The sequence below is a fragment of the Stenella coeruleoalba genome (genome assembly GCF_951394435.1).
Source record: "Stenella coeruleoalba genome assembly, chromosome: X".
Taxonomy (NCBI): Eukaryota; Metazoa; Chordata; class Mammalia; order Artiodactyla; family Delphinidae; genus Stenella; species Stenella coeruleoalba.
Genome location: NC_137152.1, coordinates 104,090,260 through 104,104,202, shown reverse-complemented (window position 1 = coordinate 104,104,202; position 13,943 = coordinate 104,090,260). Strand labels below are relative to the sequence as shown.

General features: G+C 36.9%; 1 long non-coding RNA gene across 2 annotated transcripts in view; it reads left to right on the top strand.

Moving 5' to 3' along the window:
* LOC307180924 overlaps positions 1–13,943 on the top strand; it is a 934,155-nt gene that overhangs the window by 587,371 nt on the left and 332,841 nt on the right. For both annotated transcript variants that reach the window (XR_013825801.1, XR_013825802.1), the window contains one exon: positions 13,012–13,108. This is a non-coding gene — a long non-coding RNA (uncharacterized lncRNA). The remainder of the gene's footprint in view (positions 1–13,011; positions 13,109–13,943) is intronic.

Here is a 13,943-nt window from a genome sequence, read left to right as displayed (position 1 = left end):
TTCATCAACAGTGCATGAGCCTGCTAATTTTCCTGTGCCCACACTGGCTCTTGGTATTGTTATTTTTGTTTTTATCTTTGTCAATTGATATTTTAATTTGCATTTACTTGACTGGTGGAATACTTTTTTTTAACATCTTTATTGGAGTATAATTGCTTTACAATGGTGTGTTAGTTTCTGCTTTATAACAAAGTGAATCAGTTACACATATACATATGTTCCCATATCTCTTCCCTCTTGCATCTCCCTCCCTCCCACCCTCCCTATCCCACCTCTCTAGGTGGTCACAAACCACCGAGCTGATCTCCCTGCGCTATGCGGCTGCTTCCCACTAGCTATCTGTTTTACATTTGGTAGTGTATATATGTCCATGCCACTCTCTCACTTTGTCACAGCTTACCCTTCCCCCTCCCCATATCCTCAAGTCCATTCTCTAGTAGGTCTGTGTCTTCATTCCCATCTTACCCCTAGGGTCTTCATGACCTTTTTTTTTTCTTTTTCTTAGATTCCATATATATGCGTTAGCATACGGTATTTGTTTTTCTCTTTCTGACTTAACTTCACTCTGTATGACAGACTCTAGGTCCATCCACCTTACTACAAATAACTCAATTTCATTTCTTTTTATGGCTGAGTAATGTTCCATTGTATATATGTGCCACATCTTCTTTATCCATTCATCCGATGATGGACACTTAGGTTGCTTCCATGTCCTGGCTATTGTAAATAGAGCTACAATGAACATTTTGGTACATGACTCTTTTTTTTTTTTTTTTACATCTTTATTGGAGTATAATTGCTTTACAATGGTGTGTTAGTTTCTGCTTTATAACAAAGGGAATCAGTTATACATATACATATGTTCCCATATTTCTTCCCTCTTGCGTCTCCCTCCCTCCCACCCTCCCTATCCCACCCCTCTAGGTGGTCACAAAGCACCGAGCTGATCTCCCTGTGCTATGCGGTTGCTTCCCACTAGCTCTCTACCTTACGTTTAGTAGTGTATATATGTCCATGCCTCTCTCTCGCTTTGTCACAGCTTACCCTTCCCCCTCCCCATATCCTCAAGTCCATTCTCTAGTATGTCTGTGTCTTTATTCCTGTATTACCCCTAGGTTCTTCATGACATTTTTTTTCTTAAATTCCATATATATGTGTTAGCATACGGTATTTGTCTCTCTCTTTCTGACTTACTTCACTCTGTGTCACAGACTCTAGGTCTATCCACCTCATTACAAATAGCTCAATTTCGTTTCTTTTTATGGCTGAATAATATTCCATTGTATATATGTGCCACATCTTCTTTATCTATTCATCCAATGATGGACACTTAGGTTGTTTCCATCTCCGGGCTATTGTAAATAGAGCTGCAGTGAACATTTTGGTACATGACTCTTTTTGAATTATGGTTTTCTCAGGGTATATGCCCAGTAGTGGGATTGCTGGGTCATATGGTAGTTCTATTTGTAGTTTTTTAAGGAACCTCCATACTGTTCTCCATAGTGGCTATATGAATTCACATTCTCACCAGCAGTGCAAGAGTGTTCCCTTTTCTCCACACCCTCTCCAGCATTTATTGTTTCTAGATTTTATGATGATGGCCCTACTGACCAGTGTGAGATGATATCTCATTGTAGTTTTGATTTGCATTTCTGTAATGATTAATGATGTTGGGCATTCTTTCATGTGTTTGTTGGCAATCTGTATATCTTCTTTGGAGAAATGTCTATGTAGGTCTTCTGCCCATTTTTGGACTGGGTTATTTGTTTTTTGTTATTGAGCTGCATGAGCTGCTTGTAAATTTTGGAGATTAATCCTTTGTCAGTTGCTTCATTTGCAAATATTTTCTCCCATTCTGAGGCTTGTCTTTTGGTCTTGTTTATGGTTTCCTTTGCTGTGCAAAAGCTTTGAAGTTTCATTAGGTCCATTTGTTTATTTTTGTTTTTATTTCCATTTCTCTAGGAGGTGGGTCAAAAAGGATCTTGCTGTGATTTATGTCATAGAGTGTTCTGCCTGTGTTTTCCTCTAAGAGTTTGATAGTTTCTGGCCTTACATTTCGGTCTTTAATCCATTTTGAGCTTATTTTTGTATATGGTGTTAGGGAGTGTTCTAATCTCATAGTTTTACATGTACCTGTCCAGTTTTCCCAGCTCCACTTATTGAAGAGGCTGTGTTTTCTCCATTGTATATTCTTGCCTCCTTTATCAAAGATAAGGTGACCATAGGTGCGTGGGTTTATCTCTGGGCTTTCTATCCTGTTCCATTGATCTATATTTCTGTTTTTGTGCCAGTACCATACTGTCTGGATTGCCGTAGCCTTGTAGTATAGTCTGAAGTCAGGGAGCCTGATTCCTCCAGCTCCATTTTTCGTTCTCAGTATTGCTTTGGCTATTTGGGGGTCTCTTGTGTTTCCATAGAAATTGTGAAATGTTTTGTTCTAGTTCTGTGAAAACTGCCAGTGGTAGTTTGATAGGGATTGCATTGAATCAGTAGATTGCTTTGGGTAGTAGAGTCATTTTCACATGAATACTTTTCTTATGCTCACTGTTTGCAGTCTCGAACCATTTTTTTAAAAAAATACTATCATACTTTTAAGTCATTTAAAGAAAACTTTTTGTAATTTAAAGATATCAGGTGTTCATTTTGGGTCTATCTTGAAAATGCTTCCCCAGTTTGTTGTTTACCTATAACATTTGTTTAGGATAATTTTTAGTGTTAACATCAAATAAAGATCTATCAGTTGTTTTCTTTATAATTAGACTCTTTGTGGTTTTGATCCTAAAGCTTAAGGTCCACAATTATTACCAATACTTTCCTAGTAAGATTTTACTTTTTAATTTTTAAATCTTTAATCCATAAAAAATTATTTTTGATATATGATCTAATTTTATTTTTAGTATTGTCTTTACAGATGGGTGGCCAGTTTTTCCCATACCACTTATACCACGGCTACTTAATTATAAGCAATATCTCCCCTCTAAGATGAATTTTTAAGTGTGTATAGACTTTTTTGTATGTCACAATGACTAGGAGGTATTACCGACATTTAGAATATAGAGACCAAGGATGCTAAATGTCCCTCAGTATGTGGTATAATGCTGCATAAAGAAGAAATGTCCTGTCCAAAATATTTAAAAATGCCCCATTGAGAAATGCAGATATCTTCTTGTCCCACTGGTTATAATTGCCACCTTTATCATAGAAGAAATTTCCAAATTTTTTTATATATATATATATGTATAGATACACACTCTATGTTTTGTTCCATCTACTGCCACTGGATTTTAAATTTTACTTATTTTTGGTGGCATTGGGTCTTTTTATAATGTCTTTATTAGAGTATGATTGCTTTGCAATGTTGTGTTAGTTTCTGCTGTATAACAAAGTGAATCAGCTCTACATATACATATATCCCCATATCCCCTCCCTCTTGCATATCCCTCCCACCCTCCGTATCCCACCCCTCTAGGTGGTCACAAAGCACGGAGCTGGTCTCCCTGTGCTATGTAGCTGCTTCCCACTAGCTATCTATTTTACATTTGGTAGTATATATATGTCCATGCCACTGTCTCACTTCATCCCAGCTTACCCTTCCCCTCCCCGTGTCCTCAAGTCCATTCTCTATGTTGTCTGTGTCTTTATTCCTGTCTTGCCCCTAGGTTCGTCAGAACAATTTTTTGCCACTGGATTTTAAATGATCTTAGTTCCATCGTATTAAATTGTTATTTCATTGCATTATTCTTCCTTTGTCTAAAATCCCATGGCTATCTTCCTCAAGTATTCCTTCCTGAATAATTTTGTTAAATTATTCCTGAATAACTTTGTCAGATTCCATCTTTTCATTGATAGGACTTTATGAAATTTTGTTGTAAATGTTTTCTATAAAGAAAAAAGTTTTGATTTTATTTTTATAACATATAAAAGTCAATATATTTTAATAAGGGATTATTTTACTGTTATATTTGACTTCTCTCTTTTAATACTGTCTGATTTTTTGTTTCTTTGTTATTCTCCTATTTGATAATCTGATCTTTTCCTTGATTGCTTTACATTTAAGGATTTAAATTTATATATTCTGCCTTTATTGTGATAGCTTAATGGAACAAAATAAAAATGGATAGGTGAACCAATAATTCACAGGTGAAAGCATTAAATGGCTAATGTATATATTATAATATAGTCTTAATATGAATATTTAAAATTAGATATTTTGGTTTATAAGTTTGGTGAAGATTAAAAAATGTAAATAGTGTGTCATTCACAATTGGTAGGAGTGTATAATCTTTGAAAGAAGATTTAACAATATCCAACAGTATAAATGTGCATACCCTTTGCCTTGCATATGTCCATAATCTACTTTTTTATGTTATGTTTTAGCCAGATACTCTTTGACCAAGGGGAAGTTTAACAAAAATGATATTTAAGTAGAAACTAATCATAGGTAAAATAGTTTATTTTTGCTTTTTTCTTTTTTTAAAACATTGGACTTTGTAAACACCTTGCTAGAGCCCTTCCTTCCAGGGTACTGGGAGGGGTCTGAGTGTATGAGGGGACTTGGGGACTTAAAGCTCTAGTTTCATGAGCTTCAGTGTAAATCTGCCTCAAAAATGGTCAGAAGAACCTAGAGGCAAGACGGGAATAAAGATGAAGACCTACTAGAGAATGGATTTGAGGATACAGGGAGGGGGAGGGGTAAGCTGGGACAAAGTGAGAGAGTGGCATGGACATATATACACTACCAAATGTAAAATAGCTAGCTAGTGGGAAGCAGCCGCATAGCACAGGGAGATCAGCTAGGTGGTTTGTGACCAGCTAGAAGGGTGGGATAGGGAGGGTGGGAGGGAGGGAGACGCAAGAGGAAAGAGATATGGGAACATATGTATATGTATAACTGATTCACTTTGTTATAAAGCAGAAACTGACACACCATTGTAAAGCAATTATACTCTAATAAAGATGTTAAAAAAATTAAACATTTCATAGCTTTCTTAACAGTTACTTATGCTCCACATTTCCTCAGTTCTTTAATCATTATTATTTATTTTATAGCATTCCCCCAATTCTCAAATTAATTGTTTTATCTGATATATCGATTTATTAAAGTTATTCTTTTATATGTAGAATAATTAGGGCATATATTTTCTCATCCTTGAATATCTGAATATGTGTATTTCTGCTGCCTTCATAGGTGTATAATAGCTTGGCTGGGTATAGAATTTTGTTGCTATTTTATTTTTTCTCAAAACTCCATAGTCATTGTTCAGTTGTTTCCCAGGTTTAATGTTATGGAAGATATGGCAAATAAAAGTTATATGTGGTTTTCTTTTTAGGTAAGCTGTTTTCAATTTGCTTGTTTTCTTGTTGGTTTGTTGCTATGGATACTAATAGGAGTTTTCCTCTCTCCTTGACAGTAAAAAGTCATGCATAGATATAGATGTACTCTGTAAACTCCTTCTTTTCTACAAAGTTTGGTTTTTTTTCATTATTTCTCCTAAATCTGCTATATATTTTTGTGGAATTCCATATATATGTGTGCATGTATGTGTATACATATTTATGAAGTATGTATGTATATGAACATATTAGGTTGGTTATTAAAATATAGTAGAATTACTTGATTTAGCTTTAGGGCTTTGAATCAAGAAAACCTGTCTTTGAGTCCCAGCTCTTTTCTTTTTTTTTTTTTTGTGGTACGCGGGCTTCTCACTGCTGTGGCCTCTCCCGTTGTGGAGCACAGGCTCCATATACGCAGGCTCAGCAGCCATGGCTCATGAGCCCAGCCGCTCCGCTCCGCGGCATGTGGGATCTTCCCAGACCGGGGCACGAACCCGTGTCCCCTGCATCGGCAGGAGTACTCTCGACCGCTCCGCCACCAGGGAAGCCCCCAGCTCTTCTCTTTACTAGCTATGTGACTTTGGAAAAGTTATACAAATTTACTATTCTCCCATTTTTTAAACAATAAAGTAATAATAATATCTACTTCACAGCCCTGAGAGGAGTAAATGAGCTATAACATGTTACATATTTCGAACAGCTTCTGGCATATAACAAGCACTCAATGAAATTAGATACTTTTAATTATTTTCCTTCATCACAGTTTTACATTAAGTGAGTATGTTTTTCATCTCCATGAAATCTTCTCTGATTTTGTTTTGTTGCCTTTTTGTCACTCCCTGCCAGTTAAAATATATTTTACAAATACAATATACTATATATTCTCATTGAAAATACACAATTATATGTTACAGATTTTTCTAACATTTTCTCCTGTTTTTATTTGTTTGTTTCTGGTTTTTTTACTGTTAAGTGACTCAATTTCATAGATCATTACAATTCTAGAGGAAAATTCCTCGGGTAAAGATTGATCCAACTTGTGGCAGACATCCTGTTGCTGTTTCGTTCAAGTTTATTCTCTCCGGTTATTAGACCCCACTCAAAGATCGTCACTTACATTTGTTCTCTGGTGATGGTATAAATGAGTACACTTTGACAGATATAGCTAAGAATTCCTTGTAGCAAATAGTTCTCCTTGGCTAATTGTCTATTTCCACGTGACAGTTGATTTCAGGAGATGATAGAAATTTTCTAGTATTGGGTGACAGCATGTCCTCATTGAGCCAGAAGAGTGCTCACAAACTGTTAACCTACTGATTATGTTTCATTTGACCAGTACAGTATTTTTTAATGTCTTTAGACACTGCATTCACTATTTCTCTGTAGTCCCAACTACTCTCAGTCGATTTTACCCCAGGGCCACTTCACTCATTTCTACAACTTGCTCTGCAAACATTTAAGATTGTGATTCCTAAGCTGATGTAAAGTTTGTGCAAGTGAACCTCAGTGTGAACATCAAGATTAGCAAGAGGCCGTAAAGTCATGTCTAAATCTGCCAGCTGGGATATTAATGGATCATTGCATTCACCAAATATTTATGAGTACCTACTGTGTGCCAGAATTTGAGATAAGTTCTAAGGATAGAGCAGTAAACAAAACATACATGGTCGTTGGACCTCTTGGAGCTTACAGTGCAGTGGAAGAAACAGAAAATTAACAGGTTACTTGCATAAATGAAAAATTGTAATGTTGATTTATGACTCTGGAAGAAGGTAGAAAATAGAAATGTTTTCTATATCTGAATCTGTCTCTGCTTTGCATATACATTCGTTTTGTTTTTTAGATTCCACGTATAAGTGATGCCATACAGTATTTGTCTTTCTCTGTGTGACTTATTTCACTAAGCACAATATTCTCTAAGTCCATCCATGTTGCTGCAAATGGCAACATTTTCTTCTTTTTTCATGGCCGAGTAGTATTCCATCGTGTGTGTGTGTGTGTGTGTGTGTGTGTGTGTGTGTGTGTGTGTGTGTGTGTGTGTGTGTACATACCACATCTTCTTTATATATTTTTCTGTTGATGGACACTTGGGTTGCTTCCATATCTTGGCTATTGTAAATAATGCTACTGTGAACATTGGGTTGTATGTATCTTTTCAAATCAGGGTTTTCATTTTTTCCAGAATAACCAGGAGTGGAATTGCTGGATCTTATGGTAGTTCTATTTTTAGTTTTTCAAGGAAACTCTCTCCTGTTTTCTGTTTTCCATAGGGGTTGTACCAATTTACATTCCCACCAATAGAGTACAAGAGTTCCCTTTTCTCAACATCCTCCCAAAATTATTATTACTTTAAAATTTTCTGGTCAACTGGCCCATTTACAAATGGATTGCTTTCTGTAAATAGCTCACTGACTTACTAATTTGACGACAGTCCAGTTAACTCTTTCTGGTAAGCTCTCAAGCAGCTGGCTCAACCCAAAATTTCTCAGCCATGAATTTATTGAAGCAGCTTATAAAATTGCTCTTTAATTTCCTGTATGTGTGGTCCAAACAGTACGTGGGAGCTTGTGCCTTCCAGCCCCATTGGGCTGAGTTAGAAGTCAAGACTGCAGACTGTTACTTATTTCTAATGGTGACCTAGCTGATATTCATTCCAATAGTAATCCCATCTGAATTTATGACTGTCATGGAGAGACTGAGTTCCTGATAGGAATTTTTCTGAACTCCTACTGGCATTCCCACAGTACCAGCTCCTGGTGACCTCTTACAGGCCTCTGCATATGGACAGAATTTTAGCTCAGACTCAAACTGAGAGCATGTGCCCTTGACCTGTGTTTTTTCCCAGCGTAGCTAAATCTGCAGTGTAAACTTTCATTGATCAGATATTTGATAACACAGCTTCTCAACTGATCAGCACTTGTCAGCATTTGGAGCTTAATAATAATACTCACTGATATCTATTCGGCACCCATTACGTGCCAAACACTACAGAGATTATTTTCTTGGATCTTCACACAGCCATTTATAGTGGAACTTTTATTGAATCCCCATTTTACGGATGGAAAGGTGGTAAACTAGAGTGAATTTCCCAAGATATTTGCTACTAATTGATGGAGCTGGGATTTTCAGCTCAGCTTTCTGTGGCTTTAGAACATGAGGTTTTAACAACGATAGTCCTGTCCCAGAATATGAGTTTTTACATTGCCCTGTAATTATGAAGCACTGAAAGATACTAAAGTGCCTTTTGAGTCATCAAAGAAAGATTTCTGGTTTTTCCAGCTTAGCAATATGTATTCTATGTGTAATATTATTTCCTAGAGATATAAAAATAAATAGTAGAAGTTATATTTATCTTACATTGTGATAAGGACCACACTGTCAGTTTGGACAGAGAGATTTCAGAGCACTGACTGGTAGTGATACTCAAATTGAACCTGATGATGCCAGGAATGATGCTAAGCAAAGAACAGTAAGAAGGAAGTTCCATCCGGGGGGAATATTATGAACAAAAGGTCAGAAAGATGTATCCAAATACATGGTATGTAATTTGCTGTGGCCAAAGTATTGAGAGGTTCAGGGACCATTCAGAAGAATAAATTTGAATAGTAAGTACTGAATGCTTATAATAGGCTCACAGAATGTTTAGACATTCAGTAATTTGCTGCGGCCAAAGCAGAGTATGCATGGCAAGTTGAAATAAAGGGAGGAGGAGGATAAATTGTGAAGGGTCTTCAGTGTTCTGTCTTATTAACAATGGTGTGTTATATGTAGATGTATGTTTGTGATTCGTTCATTTGTGCATTCATTCATTATTCATTCATCCAGTGAACAGCTAACAAGTACTTACTCTCTGCCAGGTACCATGCTAAATGATAATGATTCAGAGATGTAAGACATGGCTCCTCTCCTCACAGAATTCTCTCACAGCCTAATTGCATGTAGTCCATGATTCATTTTAGGAACCTATGGAGTATTTTCATGCACAGATTTTTCCTTCTCAGCAAACGTACATACTCAACAATGTATACACACCACCCATATGTTTCAAGATGTTTTTCAAAGCCCATACTGAATGTCTAAACATTCTGTGAGCCTATTATAAGCATTCAGTACTTACTATTCAAATTTATTCTTCTGAATGGTCCCTGAACCTCTCAATACTCTTTCAAGAATGCTTTTGCCTCTCTGTCCCTTCGAGGGAGGTCTCTGTAAGTGCATTTTAATGTGTGCTGAAAAAAGGGCAGCACAGCTGAACCCTGATTGAAAATCTCATCTTTTCCCTAATGTCACAAAGACATTCTGAGACAATGACTGAGGAGCTATGCACCAGTACCCAGCTGGATCCCTGCTACTTACATTGACAGATGCATTATCAACAGAGACATTGATTTAGAGTGAATTAAGTAACCAATTTCCATTTTCAAGCCTCCAATTCCATTTTAGCACCAGGAGATATTAACCAGTATTCTTGTAGGTTAAACCTGATTGTGTTAAGGAGGATGCCTGGACAATTGGAGAGAACCAGGATAGGAAATTAGTGTTCTGAGTTTTGTCCCCAGTTCTAGCCTGCTGGGTCACCTTGAGTGACTTGCATCATGTCTGAGTCTTGGCTTCTAAAAATCAAATCTTACTTGCTGTAATCCTGAGGAAGAAATTTGGATTACTGACTTGCTGTGTATGACTCTTTCAGGGTACGTATATGCAAAGAATTGCTATAGATGCAGGATTCTTCAAATTGTTGAAATGAAACATTGGGATGGACTTGATATATACTACTTTTCATTTGTATAGCCAGCAAACTAAAAAACAAAGTTGAAACACTTAAGTGCTCTTGTTTCCAGCATGGTTCCAGCAGATTGATTGAGCATGGTAGAGTAGGAAGGGAGGAAGAGAAGAAATCTTACGTACAAAATCACTGTAAGGCGTACAAAAATATTAATGTTGTGTAATAACTCTTCTGGGCATAATTGTGCTACTTTAAATACTTTAAAAACATATTGGTGTTATCATCAAAAATATTTTAAACAACAGTAGTATAACCAGAATTATGTTGAGTCAAATTGTGATTCCCATATATATATATATATATATATATAAATAGCATAATTTATACTAAGAGTATAACTATATAACATTTTACAATTCACATATAAGTCAATTCATTTTAGCTACTATTATTCTCTATATTTAATAGTTGAAGACATTGAAGTTCAGGTTGATTGTTACTTGCCAATATTTCCAAGTTCCGACTAAACTCCGGCATTCTGTATCCACTGATAGTGATCTCTCCACCACCGAATGCTGTGTATACTAAGTTGTCTTATAGCTAAACAAAGCTATGACACCTAAGAGATTCGAAAGATTAATTTGGGCCAAAGGCCTCAAGGAAAGAAGATTTCATTCCTGAGGTGGGATACTTGAAGTATGGCATTTATTTATAATAGAGAACACTAAGAACATGGTACTTTACCTTATTTTTAACCTCCTGAAACCCATAGTTTCTGAAAATAAATAACTTCTGGTATTTTATTAGCATGGTGTTTTATAGACTCTATTTGGAGGGAGTTCCATAAAAAACAAGGACAAATACCTTTGGGGAAAATTGAATATGATATCCCTTTTTTGGATACTCACAGTGTGTATTAGGAGATAAAATGTTTTGAGAACTTCTGTGAAAAGGAAATTTGTTCAAGTTTGTTACACTTGGCTTTTCTTTCTTTTTAAATCCAACACCTATTAAACCTCTCCTGGAACACTAATTTGGAAAATGGAAAGTAATCGTCCCATTTCTCCTACTAACCACATCAATCCTTTTTCTTCCATAATTACACTTCAGGAGAAAACTAAAAGAATCCAAGGTAAATTGATGCTGAATATGGCTGTAGTCACAGTATCATTAGAGTGGAAACTATAGAGACCACGACCTGTTTTTCCTAAAGAGCTTCACGTATCACAGTTGCTCAGTATATTATAGTAACATTTCCATCCAACTGACCTGACATATAAATCTGCTCTGAGCATTTTTATCCGTGAGAAGAATAAAATATTTCTCGATTTTTTAAGGAAAACAAGTACCTATTCAGAGACATTTAGACATCTTTCTAAGAGCTGAGGGCTGGAACAATTGGTATTTTTATATTTCCTATGATTTCATTAACAGGGGTCATTTTCATGGTATCTCTCCATTGCTCTTATTCAAGTCTTTAGCTTAATCAAATACTGGTTGTGAGGTCATGATTTCTTCGTTGCTTTCTGTGTATAACCATTTTGGTGGATTGGGTTAGCTTGAAGGGTGCATATATTGATGTGCCTAACCAGGATAAAGCCACACACCCATGTGTTTTGTGGCAAAGCCTTTCTTGAAATATGAAGTCGTCCTTGTGTCCAACCTCTTGAGAAAGGGGCATCTATTTCGGGTCAGATACATGAACTGAGGGGGATAATTCTAACTGGTAAAGACTGTGAAGCTCTCTCCTTTCAATTAATCAAGATGTCCAAGGGTATTCCTAGATGGTGCATTGTGAGATTTTGCCCATTGCATGGAGGAATTCTGCAAGATAAGAAATTAATAAACCTAGGCAAGATGCTGTTGAAGGGTGCACTAGACTTTTGTGGTCCAAGTACTGATGCTGCAAGACAATGAAAAGAATTGGTGCTAAGGCCCTCAGACCCTGGAAACAAACTAGCCATGGTAGGATTTGAGAGTTCAATGTTTAACTCGCCAGTTTCATCCCTTAACCTCACTGTTTCACCAGCCTTGTACTGGACAAATTTATTAAACGTATTTCAGATTCCTGAATGGATTACTCTCTCTTCCCTTTGGTCCCTTTCACATTCTATTTCCTCTGTCTGGAACATTCCCCCTTGAACCTACTCCCACTCTAATTTGATAAATGGCTACACATGCCTCAGTTCTTCTCTACAGATGTTATTTTTGGAGGAAGGCGTTCTTGATCCCTGCCCATGCACTTTCCCTCATTTAGGTTGTGTGTTGGACGTCTCTCCTGTGTGATCTCAGAGCACCCTGCATTTTTCCCATCCCTACATTCACACTACTGTATAGTAAATATCTGTTAAGTGTCTTGTCTCAGGACTTCCCTGGTGGTGCAGTGGTTAAGAATCCGCCTGCCAACACAGGGGACATGGGTTTGATCCCTGCTCCGGGAAGATCCCACGTGCCGCAGAGCAACTAAGCCCGCGCGCCACAACTACTGAGCCTGTGTTCTAGAGCCTGCGAGCCACAGCTACTGAGCCCACGTGCCGCAACTACTGAGCCCCCACACCACAACTACTGAAGCCTGCGTGCTCTAGGGCCTATGCTCCGCAACAAGAGAGGCCACTGCAATGAGAAGCCCGTGCACCACAATGAAGAGTAGCCCCTGCTCGCCAAAACTAGAGAAAGCCCATGCGCAGCAACGAAGAACCAATGCAGCCAAAAAAAAAAAAAAAGAAGAAAAAATTTGTTTTAATTGAAAAGAATTAAAAAGTGTCTTGTCTCTCTTACCAAAGTTTGAGCTCTCTTTGGATAAGGAATATGTCTTTCTTGTTCATCATTTTATTTATAACAGTGCTTAGCAGGTAGTAGGTTCTCAATAAATATTTGTTGAATGAATAAATATGATAATTTATTATTTTCCTGTATGTTTACTGTGATTTTTGCTGTGATTCTTATTCTAGATTTTCAGAATGATTGGAGAAGAGCAGAGATGAGAATGACTCAGAATTATAGCAGCTTGGAAATTCTGAACAGAAGACAGTCTGACAAGGTAGAAAGGTGAGTAGATGCCATTGTGTCTCAAACTAAAAGACCAAGAACACTTCTAATTTGCTTTTGATAGTATCCTTACAAATTACATCTTTTCTTTGTGATTCTGTCGCTGTCATTCGAAATTCTGGCAAGTGTTCAACCTTAATTCCATAAAGAAAACAAAAACCAAGTATCTATTTGTTGATCTTTAAAGAGATGAAAAGAAATCATTTGAAAATGTCCAGCAGTTTTGCGCAGTAGGAATGAAAATATCTAGAGTATGATTTATTTACATTAGGTATTTTAAAATGCATTTTTCAGATACATGCACTTAAAAGCCTTACCCTCACCCCTTATGAAGGTGTTATTTATTCAAAATGTTGGATATGGTGTTTGAAAAGAAATACTATTACCTTTCCATTTGCTGTTAGCCGCCCGTATCTGTCTCTGGCTATTTGAGATTCTAACCATAGCCCTTGAATAGAAATGATGAAATGATGAAAATGATGAAAATGATGGAAATGATGAAAAGGAGGAATCAAGCAGGCCAGGCAGGTGACAAGGTACCAGGAAGGAGCAGGGGGCAAAATGAATGGATCTTTATTTGGTTATCTGACTGCATTAAAGAGGCAGCCTCTGCTTTCTTTTTACTCATAATACTCGGCTTTCCTCGAATCCCTAGTTTGGCTAAAATAATGCCTAATTCCAGTATTTTCCCATGTACAAAACAGCATCTCTGTGGTTTGTAATATTTCTGTCAAAACCTTTATGCCTATTGCTGATGAAGGAAATAGTACAGTTCTCTGGGAATTTTGTTTCAATAATCTAATGGTTTGGCTATGAAAGGAAGGGAAGAAAACTT